At 40.0% G+C, this 18132-nt stretch overlaps 1 non-coding gene across 1 annotated transcript; it reads left to right on the top strand.

Moving 5' to 3' along the window:
- The first annotated feature begins 17517 nt into the window (after window positions 1-17517).
- On the top strand, window positions 17518-17624 carry LOC130498159 (small nucleolar RNA R71). The gene has a single exon (XR_008937081.1). It is a non-coding gene; the product is annotated as a small nucleolar RNA R71 (small nucleolar RNA).
- Window positions 17625-18132: the final 508 nt, after the last annotated feature.

Genomic DNA, 18132 nt, shown 5'->3' on the forward strand with positions numbered 1-18132 from the left:
TCAAGGTTTTACTTAGTTCTTCTCTAAATAGAACGTCACTTATGACCGTTGCTGATCCCGCATTGTATAAGCATAAGGGTTCTACTTCGACATATTTGCGAGAACTAGGGTGTGGTTAAATAATGTTTCTGGTGTTGGAAAGCTTTCTCGCATTCTTCTGACCATTTTAACTTTTTTTTCCTCCCAATGTGTCGTAGAAAGGTAGGCACTTATTCATTGACCTTGAGATGAAGCGATTAAGTGCTAAAATTCTCCCGGTTAATATATGCACTTCTCGTTTGGTTTTCTGCGAGGCCATCTCAATCAACGTATTGATCTGTTTCGGGTTGGCCTCGATCCCTCGATACATGACGAGGTATCCGAGGAATTCACCTGCCGCCACGACGAATCTTCATTTTGTCAGGTTCAGTTTCATGTTATGCAAGTTTAGTCTCTCTAAATATTCTTGCAAATTGGCGATATGGTATTTCTCTTCGAGAGATTTTACGAGCATATCATCAATGTGAACTTTCATAGTCTTTGATAGGTCTTTCCTGCGTTCTTGAGACCGAAAGGCATTATTTTGAAACAATACGTGCCCCGATCTGTGATAAATGCGGTTTTCTCATGATCATCGGTGTTCATTATAATTTTATTGTACCCTGAAACGGCGTCCATGAAAGACATGAGCTTTTTTCCTGCTGTTGCTTTAAGCGGTCGATGTGCGGTAATAGGAAGCTGTCTTTTGGACAGCTTTATTGAGGTTATTGAAATCGACACAGACTCGCCACTTTCCGTTTTTCTATTTGACTACGACGGGATTAGCGAGTTAGTCTGGTTATCTAACCTCGTTATAAATCCTACTTTGAGGAGTTTCTCGACTTCATCGTTGACTGCAATGGGCGTTATGGTCCTAACTTTCATTTTTTTTTACTTGTTTGAAAGTAAGGTAAACGCTGAGTTCGTGACATGTTATGTTTTTTTGATGTTTATATCCGGCATATCTTCCGCGGCCAAGCGAACGTGTGAAGGTTCTATTTCAAACCAGCTATCAGCTCGGTTTTAATGGTTCACGGAGATTAGAGCCGATTTTGACGCAGCGTTCAGGGATCTTTCGGTCGAGACTTATCGAAATCACAGGTTCGCATGCTGGCTCGTGTTTTCCGTCTGAATCCATAGCTTTCCGCAAGTGCCAAAATATTTTCGTTTCATTTTGCTCTGGGCTGTTTTTGACAAGAGTCGATTTATCTTTTTTTAGATAAATTTTCGGCCACTGAACTTTTCGTTTTAAATTCACGGTGAAACATACTGGCACTGCTTCTCGAGGAACAAATGATACGTTGATGGGACGGCTTGCATGGAGCACTCATGATTACACTGTATGGCGCATGGCGATCGACGACCAGAAATCCACGTTTTTTGTTTTACTCCTAGCTTTAAACGTAAGGTTAATTAAGCCGAGGGTCATAGTAGCTTCCCTAGAGAATCCCACTAATGGGCTCAAAATTTCTGTGATTTCAGACAGTTCGATATTCATTCTCTCGAGGGTCTTTTTGTAGATGATAACAGATGAGCTTACTGTGTTGACTAATACTCCTGCAACGTCGATATCTTTGATAGTCAACTCAATGACAAGGAGATCGTTGCGGGGTTTGGCCTGATCGGCCGTTGCCCTATCCTTGAAAGAGATGACGTCATTGTCTGTTTTGTTGGACATATCGCCTCTTGACTGTTTGGTGATTTCGAGTTAGAGAATTCAACTCTCATCCCTTCTTGAACCAAACAGTGGGAACCGAAATTCGCAATGTCAATTTTGTAAATGGAGGAAAGTCAAGATTCTCGACTTTCCTTGAAGATCCGGATTCCCTATGTAAACACACGAATACGAAAAAAGAAAAAAATAACAAAATATCTTAAGAAACTGCACATAGGCGTTTTATTGATTAATATGAAGATTAATTTACAAAGTTTCACTGAAAAAGGATGAACAAAAATTCGTCGACAATGGAGAACAAGAGAAAAAGCAGTAAAACGTTCTAAGTTTGGAATTCACTAGTCTAGCCACCTAAGTCCTAAGTTCTCCTATAACTACCCGAATTTTCAAGTCCTAATTTTTTGATCCCCGCTTCCAGATATCATGGTCTCTAATATATAGTCTCCGAAAGTCGTTTGTCTTTCCCCTTCTGCCTCGGATCCGGGTTTGTCTATTTGCGGGAATTTCATTATCTTCTCGATCTTCATATTTATCTTGGAAGATTTGGATTTATCAGCTTTTCCATTTATCTTCTTCCAAAATCGAACAAACCGTCATTGTACTTTGGACTTATACTCGCGATGAATCATAAGTGGGCTTTCGTCGTGTTTTAGACCTTCTCGGGTTGTTTTTTGACTTAAACATTTGACGATTAATTTCAAAGAAATCATGGATTTATACGATGTTGATTCCCACATCATTGATCCTATGGAGTGATAGAAACCAATCACTTAATCAAGAAACCAGCGGTGTTAAGTAAACCATTATCATCTCCAATTATTGATCCGAAATATTACGAGAAAATAAATATTTGTTGTTTCTATCGTAAAATCTAAATGTAAACTCAAAGTGAGACGAAAAGAAACACATTTTGATCGAGATTCAAAGGAGAACACAGTGAGACTATCATTGAGCCTCATTATGCCTCAGAGAACCTTGTGGGCAATGAGAGAGCCTATGAGGGTGATGGGAGAGTGTGTGGGGATATGAGGGCGATGAGAGAGCCTTGTAGGCTATGAGGGCTATGAGGGTGATGAAAGAGAGATGAGAGAGGCTATGAGGGCGATGAGAGAGTCTGTGTGGCTATGAGGGAGATGAGAGAGCCTTGTGGGCTATGAAGGCGATGAGAGATGGCTATGAGGGCAATGAGAGAGAGTGTGTGGCTATGAGGGCGATGAGAGAGACTTTTGTGGATATGAGGGGGATGAGAGAGCCTTGTGGGCTATGAGGGCGATGAGAGACGGCTATGAGGGCGAAGAGAAAGATGAGAGATGGCTATTAGGGCGATGAGAGAGATGAGAGAGCCTATGAGGGCGATGGGAGAGTGTGTGTGGCTATGAGGGTGATGAGAGAGCCTTGTGGGCTATGAGGGCGATGAGAAATGGCTACGAGAGCAACGGACAGAGCCTTGTGGTCTCTTCTCCCTTGTCTTTTCCTATCTTGTTAGCCATTATGTATATTCTCGTAGTTTCAAAAATTATTCTTTAAGTGATTTCCGCAGAAACCGTACTAAGTTTATTTCTTGTAAAGTTGTTTCATGCGAGTTTCTTAAGAAATATCTTTCTCGCGAGTTTTCGGTATAACTTTAAAGCAATCTTGGATGTTGATTTCCAGATTACCGATTTTGACCCAGCAGAAGCTGAGATGTAGAAGGAGCGTCGATCGACACTGCACCCTTAGGTTGTAGCTCAACACCAATGCGAGTAGACGGGCCCGACTTGTTTCAAGACCGACAAGCCTAGAAGATCCACATATTACAAGATTACCTCTGACCGACTTTATACCTTCTATTTATAGGTTTTGCCATTGCTTAGGCAAGAGAAAACATTTTACACAATACCACACCATAATAATTATGGCTTTTTACTTGGTAGCTTTTGGAAAGAAGATCAAGAACTAATTCAGAAATTTTGTATTGGAACTCTAGATTTTCTATCTTATTTTCTTTATGCATTATATTCAGACTATAATTATGATTTGCTTGATCATGTCTGAGTAGTTTTATTTGTTAGATTTATGGTTTGTTAGAGTTTAAGATGAATTAATGAAACATAAAACTACTAGGGTGAATTATTAGGATCATTCAACAGAGTTGATCTTATTGCTTGCGTTTTAGAATAGCTAACTAGAACCCTTAACTTAGCATATTGACAACTGCAAAAGTAGGTTCATTACCTTACACTAATTTGGATGAGCTAGTTTGTTAGATACATTCGAGAGTTTGTTTAGTTAACCTAGTGAACATATCGTTTATGACATTAATGCTTGTCAAAGTAAGTATCGATCCACACTTTGTAGTATTGATTGACACTCATTCCTTGTTCGCATGCAGAGCTACAACAAAGAGCTTGATATCTTATTTTTTCATTCGAGTTCTATGATGGTTTATCACACACCCTTAGCATCTATACATCATAATTCTGATTGCCTTAAACCCTAAGTCTAGCTATTTTATCATATATCTCAACCCCAACTGATTTACTTTTTCTGTTATTTACTGCTTTAATATTAATTGCCTAACTTAATCTTGATTTCTATACTCTATTGTGTGTCTATGCTCCTTGTGAATTTGATCCCTAACTACCATGAACCTATTATTTGAGAGAAAAAGTTTCTCTAGGGTAATTTGAGTGATATAATAGAGCATAAGCGGCCCGGATCCTATCACCGGTGAAAGACAGCCAGCAAAGCCGCCCCGACGAAAAACCTCGATCAGACCACGCAGCTCGCTTGTCATCGGCGAGCTTCCTAAAGACACTACAAGAAGAACTGATGCGACAACTCCAAAAAGAGGGAGGTTGAAAGAAGTATAAGCCAAAATTTAGAGAGGACACTCACTTAAATATTTCTTCCGCCCACTCTCGAGGAATTATCTCGAAGTCAAAATTGCAAATAAATGCACGGTTGACCAAAAAGAGAAGAACTTTTCTCGGCTGTCGTCGACCATTATGTCTCCGGGGCGAAGCTATGGCAGCATGGTTCCCAGAAAACCATTATTGCGTTTAAGAATACGCAACTGCAGCAATTTCTCTAGGCTGAATTCCAACATCTCCTCTTTGGCATAAATTGCCAGCGTTAGATTATACCTGAGGAAATTTGGACATATCTGACTATATGAGCAAAGGCCATCCCGAGATTGTCCATGACTTCGAGAATGAAAGAAGGAATATGAAATGTAGATGCAATCCTTGAAGTACGTCGTGTACATGCCACAATAACTGGGCCTTACGTTCTCATGAATTTCACCGTTGATTGGAAGCAATGTCTCGACCTTGTACCTAACTAGTCCTGAGAAGCGGGGTCGGATCCGCCCCGCCCCGCCGCGGGTCAAAATCATTTTTTCACTCCAAAATTTTACCCGCATGATTGGATGCAGATAACCGCACCCGCCCTGTATCAATCAAGCGGGTTATCCGCCAAAAAATGTTGAATAATCAAAAACATATAGAAAGCTTGTTCTCATTCTATAAGTGAGACAGGAAGTGAAGACTTGAGAGGAATGAGTTTGTAGTTTCTGATTTGCGCATAAAAGCTGGACAATTTCCGATTTGCAGAGTCATTAGATAGCTTTGGCTATTGAAAAAGATGAGTTTAGCTGTAGTTTACGGTGTGAAAGAAGGAAAGTTTTTAGGGTTAAAAAATAGATTTATATATGGTCTAAAGCAACACACAATCTCAAGAGGAGTCAACACAAAAATATCACACAATCTAATAGATATAATATAAAACAGCACATTTGAAATTTATGATTTTCATGATCCGCATCCGCTCCGCCGCGGCCTAATGGGCCAAATCCCGCGGGCTTTAACTCACATTCCCAGGCCTATACTTAACTCCTCAAAGGTCGTCGAGATAATCCATGTCAGAAGAACCTTCGAAGAGGATCGACCTGAGATGGGGACCAAATTTCTTTGTAGCCATCAGAATTGATACAAGAATTAATTAATGATAAGAGGAGAGAAGATCTTTCGAGGAAAACACAGAAGGATGAAGTGAGAGAAATAATTGAAAAAAGTGAAAGGAAGAAGAAATATATGATTTGATTTACAAAGAACTCGCCAACGGCTCGAAACGGATCTCGAAAAGATGTAATGATGACTGAATTGACCTAGTTAATCTCGTCCACACAATATGGATGTGGAGGTCATGTCACGTCAAATCCGGGTGGCATGGCGACACATGTCAACGAACATGAACCACTGTCTCCAGAGAGTGTCATGTGTTTTTGGGATCATCGAAAGTTACATAGTAAAAAAATGGTTACTTGAGCCCGAGAATCACCCTTTCAAGTTCTATTCCTTCACTTAAAAAGGATGGGAGAAGGTTATTAGGTCCAATAAATTCACAAAGCCCGAGCAAACTGATATACTATGAATTTCACCCGCTTTTAGCCATGGTATATGAGAGTTTTCAATCATATTTACTACGTTTTCAAAGTATTTTAGAGTATTTTCAGGCACATGTACCTAATTGGAGAAAGCAATACTTTTGAGGCATTTTTGGAGTATTTTCCCGAATGAGGAATCGACCGATAGGAATCATGTGAGATCGGACGATTGAAGCCATTACAATCGATCGACGGATATCAAAGAGTGTCGATCGACATTAAGCCATTTGATGGATTACGATTTAGAAGATTTTCAAGTATCACAAAGTATGCTATTTACACACCAAGTCCCTGGCCGCCTGTTAGGCTTTATATACTAGGGTTTTGTATCATTTTAGAGGCAGACTTGCCTAGAGACCTAGTGGAGAAGAGAAGCAATTTGGCTACCTTAGGAGAAGAGTTGGAGTTGGAGAGATAGATCTGAGACTGCAAAACAGAGAAGATCTTGAACTCCCTTTTTATCTTACTCATACTCTTTGTGTTCCTTATTTCATATTAAGTTTTATTCAAACCATCATGATTTTGTCTCTCATGAATATGTCTGAGTAAACCTAATTGTTAGATTTAGGTTTCTCATAAGGGTGAATCATGTGATGAGATTGTGACCCCTGTTAGGGTGATTAAATTAGTTCTTTCACTTTAGTTACTCTTAACACTAGATTTAGGATTGATCATCCTTAAATCTAGATCTTTGGATTGAAGAGATAACCAACTGTATACTCTCAATTCTCAGAAATAAACTAAAGTGATCTAACTGACTAGACACATGCGAAAGGTGGTCTAGATCATTAGAGAACGTTTTCAACCAAATCGATAATGCTTGCTAGAATTACCGTCGATCGATACAACCATTGTTGTAGCAATCGATTGTTTGAAAGGTGTATCGATGGATTAGACGAAAGTCATATCGATCGACTCTTTTCCGAGATCAACAAACGACAGTTGAGATCCGGGATCTAGTCAAAGGAGACCCTACTGGTCATACCAATTGTTTGAGTTCAAAGAACTAAAACCCTAATGTCACTTTCAAACCGCATAAATTCATACCTGAGAAATACTTGAATCTAGCTATTTTTCTCATTAAGGAACAACCTTCATTTCAGTTACTGAACAACTTCCTTGTTCACCTTATTATTTACTGCTTAAAAACATATAAAACCTTAAGTCTATCTTCATCTCTAATTAATTGAACCTTCAAGTAATTCTAGAGTCCTTGTGGATTCGATCCCTAAGTACTACATCTGAACATCTTATTCGAGAAAGTAATTCACTTTTTAGAGTAATTTGAATGATATCACAAACCCATGATTAGACTCAAACCGAGATGGAGCTATGAGGTCGAGTTGGTCAAAAGAACGGATCTGGTATTCTTGGAGATTAGTTAAAACAATCCTAGAGGACGACGACTAGAAAAGGAGAAGAGATCAAAGAGAAAGGACACGCGTAAATCTTAGAGATTACACTCATTGCATTTAAGCTCAATCTCAATCTCTCTTTTTTTTTTACCCAAATTGAAATTTGATTAAAAAGAGTCATGAGCCAAATCTTACAAGCAGAGCACAACATCCATACTTAACCAACAAAGCCCGAATAATTTACGGGAACCAGCACCCAAGACATTAATGGGGATCTAAGCCCATACATCGGGCATCTAGAGGAACACATAAAACAACACTGATACTAACATTAAACATAGGAATCTAATCTCAAGAGAGTCCAAATCCAAGAGACTCAAACATACCAAATGCACAACTCCAACAGCAACCACTCCAAAGGAACAATATCAGGGAGTCGCGAGAAAGGAGCTGAAGAACAAGAGCTCAAGCCTAATCACACTACTACAAAGCGAAGAGTGAACCTGACGAACTCCACCAGACTCCAAAAAGCTGAGATCGTTGCAAGAAAGAAGAGGTACAGAAACTTCACCTCAACCAATACCAAGAGGAGCCAAACTGAAACTAATATCAAGCACAAGATGAAAACCTTGAACTCTGACCGGGGAAAACGCCTTCTAAGACCTCCAACTCTAACACACGGACACTCGCATCCCAAACTCAGCCATCTACCGACTGAAGAATGGCCTCCTCCACGCAAGAGAAGACCTGAGGACAGAACCACTACGACGCAAATAACCCACCAGAAACACACAGCTTCTAGGAAGAGAAAATAGATGCTCCCACAAGAAGACCACACCCGAAAGACGAACCCCAAACCAGACTTGAACCAACACTCAGAAGAGCGACCTTGGAACTGATATGAAGAAAAGCCGAGAACAGGTTCAAGACCAGGCCAAAACCAACAGGCAATCTGTTGTAGAAACTGAAGCCGGAGTATTTTATTCTAATCTTTACAAAACAATCATTACCAATATTTAGCATGGATTTAGAATCTTCAGCGTCCTAATTTTTTTCTCAGATAAGAACATGATGTATTCAAATCTATCGTTTAGGTTTTGTTTATTGGCTATTTTATTTTATATAAACTATGCATTATTTATTTATTTATTTGTGTAAACAGTGATCAATATTCAATTATTAGGCTGTAGGACCAATGGACCCTTGAGAAATGTGAATGGTAAAAGTCGAGTTGAAGGTCGGACTAGTTAGAGATGACATGGTGTCACATACGCATCTGATTTATTCGCATTCAAAACGTTATAATTAATACTAGATAGAGACCTGCGCCTTGCGCATGATAAAAAATTTATAAAATGTTTTTATCACTAATTTTGATTTTACGATATATGGCAAATCAATTATTTTGAAAATTAGACATAATAATTGGTGGAACAATAAAAAGGGTTCATAATTAATATATCAGGTATTATGCCAAAATGATGGACTCAAACTAATTTTTTTAGTTATATAATTTTAATTCAGCACTAAATATAATTTTAATTCTATTTTGCATTAATATAGATTCATGCTGTGATGGCGCACTGATTATCCATTCATAAAATCATGAAGAAATATAAATTATACATCATTCAAATTTGAAATATGGTATATTTATGGCGTTAAATTAGGTCGCCAATAAATTAGGAAAACATATTAAAAACCTTATATAATTATAGTAAAAGTTAAATTGTGATAGCGTATATATTGTTTTGTGGGTATTTCTAAAGATTACAAATACACATTTTTTTATTTCTAGAAGTATATCTACACAGTTTGGGAATGAATATTTCACAAATAAATTTAAAATGCATTTAGTTTTTCAAAAAGTTTCAGTTACAAAATTTTCATATTAACATATTACTTATCATAATATTTGTTTATCTCAGTTACATTACATAAAGTAAATGTTATTATGCTTAAAAAAATACATGTTAATAAAATGGGCTCACCTTATATAGTATAAAGTTGTATGAGTTTTAAAATATTTAAAGTAAATCAATAATTTATTTAGTTTTGTCTTTGTAACAAATAGACCATAAGTTCAATATTATATTGTTATATATTACGATTGTTTGATGTTTTATTGACATGTTATTTTGAACCATATTAATAATAAATATTAAGTTGATGTCTCGTAAGCTTTTTTGGGTCAACTTAAACTTAACAAAATATTGTACAATAAATTATAACATGCTAAGTCAAATATGGGTGTTACCAATGGCACTATATGTAATAAATCTAGTAAAGAAAGGGTAACTATAAAATATGGGTGAGAGTAAATGTAGAAGTGACACATCATCATAATGACATGTTTGTAATTAAATTACCAAAGGAAGGTTACTCCTAATAATTGTTTCTGTTTTAATAAGAAAGGGATATGAGTGAAGAAGACTAATTTGACATATTTTAAAACTGATATCAAAATTGAAAATAACGTAGATTATTAGTGAACCCACAAAATAGCCGACCTTATCTATTTTAGTGTGGAAAAATGGGACCCTTTTGGTCAACCAGATTGATACGGCTGCTTTGCCAATTGAATTATTTACAATCCAGTGACTAAGGATGTATTACGTTCTTGCACAAGCATATAGAAAATAATAACGTGCGATAATCTCTCCTCTTATAGTTGATTTTGATATATGAAAATTGTAGATCCTATATCTACTATTTGATAGTCTTTGAGATGTGAAACTTGGAAAAAATAATAATATGGACAACAATATCTTAGAACACAACGATTTAACTAGAATCTGGTTGACGAGAATAGATTTTATTGATCACGGAGATTGAATACAATAAATAAACGAGATCGAGAACGACAACTGAGATCGAATAGAAGAGATGGTTTCACTGCGAGCTAAGTTTAAGATCGATGTAGGTAGTTAGTTCTCTCTCTATGATTTTTCACGTGTTTTCTTCTTTTAATTCAGACTCTCTTTTATAAGGGTTTGACTCCGCAATCCTCTCAACGGATGACTCGATCTTCGGAGCTTCCATCTATTATGATCGAGCTCGCTAAATCCAATTTGTGGGCCTTCCTTCCGCTAGTCTTTGTTCGGCCCATTTCCATTCTGACCCAATTTCGAATTTGACCGAAATTGGATCCAACCTTTATCCTCCAGTCTCTTTTATTCGTTCAAAAATGAAAGAGGCAGTGCATTTTAACCTTTGATTTCGACTGCACTTGGTTTAATGACGTGGTGTTTTCTTTTTGACCGTTGTTTCGCAAATTTTTCCTTTTAAAAGCCAACGGCTATATATTCCTAGGACGCAGCCTAGATCATCATTATCTTCCTCGATACTAGCGATAGAGCCGTTTTAGAGCCGTTTCAACCCCTTTATATATCCGAAGAAGATCTCATCCAGCTCTAGTTGCTTCCCTCTGATTCTTTCTTCTTTATATCTTTCAAACCTTCGTTGTCAGTTGTTCATCGATATGGCCGCATCATTCTCATTTCCTCTTCCGACGACCACGAGTGATAAACCGGAGAGTTTGTATAACACGCACGGCGTCCACCGTGCAATCATCCTCGAGCTTGCTTCATTGTCTGAAACTCCTGAGACCGTTTGGAGAGAATATTGCATAGCTTATCTTTCCTTTTTGAATCATGCGGCCTCTCTTTTCCAATTCCGGATTCTATTCTCAAGATAATTGTAGAATTCGGTATGTCGTTCACTCATATGTGTCCTAATTTTCTTAGACATCTTCTAGCACTTTTGGTTAGAGCTAGAGAAGAGGGCCTTTCGTTCGGACTTGATGAGCTTTGCCATCTTTGTTTGATGAAACAAAACAAACAAAGCCTGGGGACTTTCCTTATATCTCCCCGTCCAAGTCGCCAAATCATAAAGAGAATTCCCTACGGTGATGAGAAGTGGCAAGAATAGTTTTTCGTTTTCAAGGTCGATCAGGGGTCCATGGGGAATTTTGATTTTCCAAACTTCCTCGGAATTGGTCTGAAGATATAGGTTGGTGCTATTGTTACTGTTTTATTTTAGTTTGTTTTTTGTCTAGACAATCGTGTCTTGATTCCTGCTACTTTTTTTTTGTTCAGTTCACTTGGGAAGAACGTCTATGTCTGATCAGCTCCGAGGCTTGATGACCATATTTCTTGGGTATCGCACCATCTGGTCGTCCTTTGACGGAGCTCGAATTCAAGCTGCATTCTTGCTTCCCCGTGGAGAAGGTGTCGCTCATGCAATCAAAGGGAGCGCTATGGATGAAGGGGATCGTTCTCTGTCCCTCAAAAATCCCCTCGCCCTCAAGTAGACATGACAGGCGTTTATCGAGGAAGTCGTCCTTCTGGACCTCAAGATTGACCCCGGGGGTGGTGCTATAGGAGAATTGTCTCTAGTTTGTATTCCAAACCCAGGGGAAGAGAACACCGTCGCAACGCGGATGTCGCTCTTTTGTTTGAGTTCTTGCTCAAAAAATAGTTCTATTTCCCCAAAACCTAAACAACTTTGATCATCAAAAGCCGTCACATCGAAGCCATCTCATCCCGATCCGAGGAAAGAAGGACTAAAAAGGTGGAAGTTCGTTCATTAAGGCGACGATACGCTAGTATGACTGAAGAAGATCTCGTCTGCCTTGCTTGTTGCACCAGGCCTCGAAATTGTCGCCCTCCATCTCTTGATTCTTCAGAGAAAAAGGGGGCCTATGCCAAGAAGGCTGCTGCGAATTCGAAGGTATGCTACTTTGGCACGATTTGTGATTTCCTTTTTTTTTAAACAAAGGTTTTTGCGAGGTGATTCAATCTCTTAATGCATGCCTTTCAGGTTATGGAGGCTTGTGAATTCCCAGTGACGATGGAGCGACGTGCACAATCCTTCCAAGGAGTCGGAGGTTAAGAGACTTACAGAGGAGATTAAAGCTGCAAAAGAGGAAAAGAACAAGCAAGCCGGGGCGTTCATATGTTTGAAGGACGAGTGGAAGAGAGCTCATTATGAAAGGAGCATTTTTGAGACCGAGGTCGCTTCTCTTAGGACCAGGGTTGCGGAGCTCGAGGTCGAGCGAAATCGAGATATCTGACAATCTTCTCTTGCTGCTCGCCGTAAAATCGCGGAGGGCTATAAGAAGGCTCTGGTGTCTCTGGAGGGAAAATGGGCCGGTAAGAAGAAGGAGGTGGCTGCGGAAATTCAGCTCCACAAGGTTGTCGCCGATATCGATCAGCTCAATGAGATAAAATACGGGGGCCTGGTCTTGGAAGAAGTGCTCGATCGCTTGAAGGAGATGGAGAAGGACTGTGAGGATGTTGTTGATTTCAGTGTCGTCCTAGATTGGACTGTTTCCGGTCTTTTGATCTCTCGCAGATCTAGAGGATCCGGTCGTTGATCGGGCTGAGCCCTCGAACGTTGGGGAGGAAGCTAGCTCTTGTTAATTCTTCTGCTCTCATTTTTTTTAATCTTTAGAACTTCATGTTGATTTTGGTTATCCTTTGGCGGATCTTTTGTGACTCGTTTTGGATTAAACATTTTTTTAAATGAGTGGTGGGATCGGAAATAATTCGTTCTGGTAACGTGAGTGATGCTATTACGGAGATCCTTCGTGAAGAAACATGGCTTTCACGTGAATCAGCATTCTCGGGAGGAAAAGATACCGAAGGTAAGAGGGCGGTGAATCGTACGAGCTCGAAAGGTTCAATTGGTTCGGAGGGTCGAGATCGACCCTAGAAGAAGGCCAAAAGGATCAGTGGTGACCACAAATCTAACTCTTAGAGTGATTGTGTGGTTGCGAGAACATTTCACTGGCAGTTTTTTCATTCTAAAAACTGCCTTATTACTAAAGATCCTGATAGCTTTGCTCATCTGATCAGGCATTTCAAGCCGGCCGGATGTCCCCTTCCTTCTTTGTGAAACATACGTAAAGATGGTTGTTGCCCATGCCAAAGTAAGACTGTAGGTTCCTACGACCTTGAGCTTTTAAATCGTTTATCGATGTATTCATATTCGTTCTCTTTTGCTTAGGTTATGGAGGCGAACAACGAGTTTGAAGCAACCTCAGAGAAACACTTGAAGGATGTTTCTCGATCAGGAAAACTTTACGAGATAAAGAAGGTCATTCAAAATTAAAACTCAGTTTGAAGATGGCAAAGGATCGAGAGCGGGCCAACACAGCTCAATTGGCTGCCGCCAAGCTTGGGAACCAGGCTGCTCTCTTGAGGCTCATGTCCAGGTGGTTGGAAACGAAAGAAAATCGGTGTTGGAGCAGGTTTCTTTGTTGGAGGCAAGGATTGAATATTCTACAATCAAACATGTCGATGATCTTCGCCGTGCGACCTAAGAAGCTAACAAGATTTTGGCGGATAGTTATCTGAATGCTTTGATATCTCTTAAAGATAAATGGAAGAGGAAAAAGGTCGCAACTAGCTGTGAGGCTCGCCTTCGAGAGGTTAAGGCGAACATTGTTCTTCTTAAGGAGATAATGAATAATAAACTACTGGTTTCAGATGAGTTGTCACGCCTTTCCGCGAAAGAGGTTGAACTTCGGACAGAGCTTGACATAGTGGCGGAGTCCGGTTTTTCGATTGGGAAGTTAGATCTCCCTCATGCTTCGGAGGATTTGCCGGAGGAGTTTTTCGCGAAGGTTCCTTTTGAGGGTCGTGATTTGAATGATGATTCGTGACGCGTGGATGATTGAGGCGAAGATGGTGAATTCGTCGTAGAGGATCGTTCTTAGGACGTTATATTATTCTTCTCTTGTTTTTTGTTTCATTGCTTTTTGTGTCTTTTTATCAATAAAGAGGGAGAACAGTGAGTTCTTTGTTTGTTTTTATTACTGAGTTGGCCAGTAGTTTCTGTAGGCCGTAGATCGATCCAGTAGGTACTGTATCAATGTAGAGTTGGTGTAATAAAAATTATTTACCGAGCTAGCGGTATTAGCTGCATTTGGAGGCTTGATTAAGGTCATGAGGTGCAGTTAATCTTTGCGTATTTTTAGGCTAAGAGAGATTTGGAGAATGACCTTTTAATATTATGAAAGGTAAATTATAGTCCAAGGTAGGGAAGGGTTTCTTTACAATTTAAAATAAAGAATAAATCCGCTTTGGTCGAGGTCGAGACAATCACTGAGGTTTTTCGATCTTTGGCTTTGGTGAGTCTAATCAGTTGTATTTGTTACGGGCTGAAGCGGGTTGGATGTTATTGATGAGTGAATTAGCTCGAGGTTTGAGCTGCCTACGTACCCTCGATGAAGGATCAAGTCAAATCGTAGTTCAATTAGTTTCCCCTAGTGAAGGGTCGGGTGTTCTATCGTGCATGACTAATGTTAGGAGTTTTGAGGCTCCTAAGTCAAATGATAGTAAAGTGGAAGTAAGTTGTCGAACCAGTTCTGAGGGACTCAACACAGTGAGAATGCAAGTATTTGCTTAATCTAAGTGCAGCCAATGATTGGATGAATTCTAAACTAATGATTAAAGCTAATGAAAAACAGTAAAATGATACTCTTAAGCTATTGGAAAGGAGAACTCATGGGTATAGGGATTTAGACCTTGGGTGATCAGGTTTCGATCTAAAGAATGCAAATGATAAATCAAACTATCAACCTTAAGCCTAGACACAAGTTCTATCTAGATGAATGCTCATTTGCTAACATGTCTCAAACATCAAATGTCTTTGGTTGAATAACATGCAAGCAATCATTACTAACAAGTCTATTAGCTATCTTAGCATCTTTAACAACAAATGTCTTTGGCAAAGTACACTAAAAGCTTAGGAGAGTTGACTCAGGCATTTCATCAAACACCTGTCGGGTGAGAAATGCCTAGAGATCACCCTTTGAGTGGCCTACTCAAATGATGCATTAAGATCACTCTACTAGCAAGGAACAAGTATGATCTATACATAAAACATCCTAGAACTAGCCTAATCACCCTTAATCTCCATAACCCATGAATCCAAAAGTGGATTACTCACTATTCTCCATGATTCCTCTTAAACCCATGGTGGATTTCAGATGAATCATATAGAGAATTAAAAGAGAAACTCACAAGAACAAGAACAATCAAATCCAAAAGAGAGCTTTTCTTGAGAGAGTTTTGTGTATTCCAATGTCAAAAGATAATCTGCCAATGGTGGCTACAAAGAATACTTAAACATTAGGTTTTTCAGTGCAAAAACGTGCACAATAAATTGCATAAAAGTCCTTCAAAAATAATAAAATCGTGCAGCTGGTGATGCGGAGCGACCCCCGAGAGTCGCTCCAGCACGTCGCTCTAGCTTCGGGAGCGACCTCGGGTAGTCGCTCTAGCTCTGAGGGGTCGCTCTGACCTCGTTTCTTCGTGTCTCCGAGTGATGAGAACGCGAGCGACTTGGAGGTGTCCCTCTGGGAAGGTCGCTCTGAGAGGTGGGGCACAGCGACTCCGTAGGATCGCTCCAGGAAGGTCGCTCCGATGCTTTGCTCGTCCAATGATCACCTTTTTCACCTCTTTTGAGCTCCAAACACATCCAAATGTCTCCAATAGCTTCACTTGGCACTCCAGTACCTAATAGATACTTATGCATGCAAAATGCAACCTAAACATGTCTAAATCCTATTCTATATGATGAAAATGCATATGAATGAATAGCCAAAACAATGCAAATATGCAAGATATCAGTGACGTGCCATCATACGATTCTCTAGTATGTGTTCAGGATCGAGTCTCGCCCTAGGGGCTTGTCTCGATGTCTTTGAAACTTGAGAGGTAGCAGGTTCTTGATCTTTTCTGACTTCCTTGGATGGTTTCAATCCCTTTAAGGGTTGAGAATTTTAGGCATTGGTTGTAGGTTGATGGTTCTGCTTTCATGTTATACAGCCAAGGTCTTCTTAGAACCATCATGCCCTCCATCTTCTTCTTCTTAGCAGCTACAGCATCTTTCAGGAACTTGCTGTATTGAGGAATCAGCATGAAAGCATCAATGATGGGCATTGTAACCTGAGCTTCACTCACCTGCTTCTCAAACAAAGCCTTGTACTTCTGTAGCAGCTGCTTCTTGAATCTACCAGGGAATGGAAGCTTGGGTTCATAGGGAGGAGGGACATAAGAGCTCTCACCTGCTGGAGCAGTAGATTCACCATCTTTTGTTGTCTTCTTCTCTTCTCCAACCTTTTCTTTACCCTTATCTTTCTCAATCTTCTCCAAGATCTCATCATCTGTCTTCTCATCAACAATGACCACTACATCATCTAGATTGATGGCTACCTCCTCACCTTGTTTCTCAGCATCCTTGGTGAGGATTCTAGGAGGTAACTGCTTACCACTCCTGAGTGTGACAGCTTTGCTTCCTTGGGGTTTTGATATGATTTTCCAGGTAGAGATCCTGGCTGGCGATTCTGGTGGGTGCTCATGGAAGCAAACTGAGTCTCCAAATTCTTGACAGAAGAAGCGAGGTGGGTGAATTTGTTGTTGAGCTCATTGTAGCTCCCATCAATCTTGGAGTGAAGGTTCTTCAGCTCATAGCCCACATGCTTCTCACTTCTAGTCTGAGAGTCCAAGATCTATTTCAGTAAGGCATCAGTGCTGCTCTGTTGAGGGGCAGAGGAGCTAGGAGAGGAGTTTTGCTGAGGCTGATAGTTGCTCTGCTGGTTGTTTCTATAGGGCTTCTGTTGGTAGTTGTTGTACTGAAAGTTGGGTTCCTTCTTGTACCAGCTACCATTGCTGTTGATGAAACACAATTCTTCTTGCCCTTCCAAACCCTCAACCTCATTGACAGTAGGAGGTATCTCCTGTTGTGGGTTACCAACAAAGTTCACATGCGCTTGTGTGGCCCTATCAGCAATGAGTTTGTCAATCTTCTCCTGAAGAGCCTTTATCTCATTCCTTGTTTGCTTGTCATCACCTCTACTGCTTCTGTCATGGTCTCCACTGTAGACTGCATCAATCTTAACCATGTTGTCAACCAGAACCTCTGCCTCTTCCTTAGTTCTACCCAAAAAGAACCCATTGCTAGCTGTATTCAGTCTGGCTCTGTACTTAGGAAGAGCACCTCTGTAGAATGTGCTCAGCAAGCTCTCTTTAGAGAATCCATGGTGTGGGCACTGAGCTTGGTAACCATTGAATCTCTCCCAAGCTTCACTGAATCCTTCCAAGTTCTTCTGTTGGAATCTGGAGATCTCATTCCTCAACTTAGCAGTTCTTGAGGTAGAGAAGAACTTCTCCAAGAATGCCCTTTTGCAGTCTTCCCAAGTGGTGATGGAGTCACTTGGTAGAGACTTCTCCCACTGACGTGTCTTATCCCCCAAAGAGAAAGGGAATAACTTATCCTCTGACACACCATTAGTCTTTGACATACCACAGTAACTGTCAAACTTATCCAAGTGATCAAATGGGTCCTCCACAGCCAGACCATGATACTTGTTGTTCTCCATGCAGTTTAGCAGTCCTGACTTGATCTCAAAGTTGTTAGCAGCCACAACTGGTGCTCGGATTCCAAGTCTAGGACCATGGATGTTGGGGCGGTCATAAGTGCCAATGGGGCGAGCTGGTCGCTGTTGGGGTCCTTGTGGAGCATCGTTTACTCCATTGGGGTTCAGAGGATTTTGTGGATCAGCCATCTCAGCTTCCTGTGTCTGCAGTAAAGCTTGTTGCTCTTCTTCTCTTCTTTTTCTAGCACACTCTCTTTCTAAAGCTCTGATG

This window comes from Raphanus sativus, chromosome 7, assembly GCF_000801105.2.
Source record: "Raphanus sativus cultivar WK10039 chromosome 7, ASM80110v3, whole genome shotgun sequence".
NCBI lineage: Eukaryota > Viridiplantae > Streptophyta > Magnoliopsida > Brassicales > Brassicaceae > Raphanus > Raphanus sativus.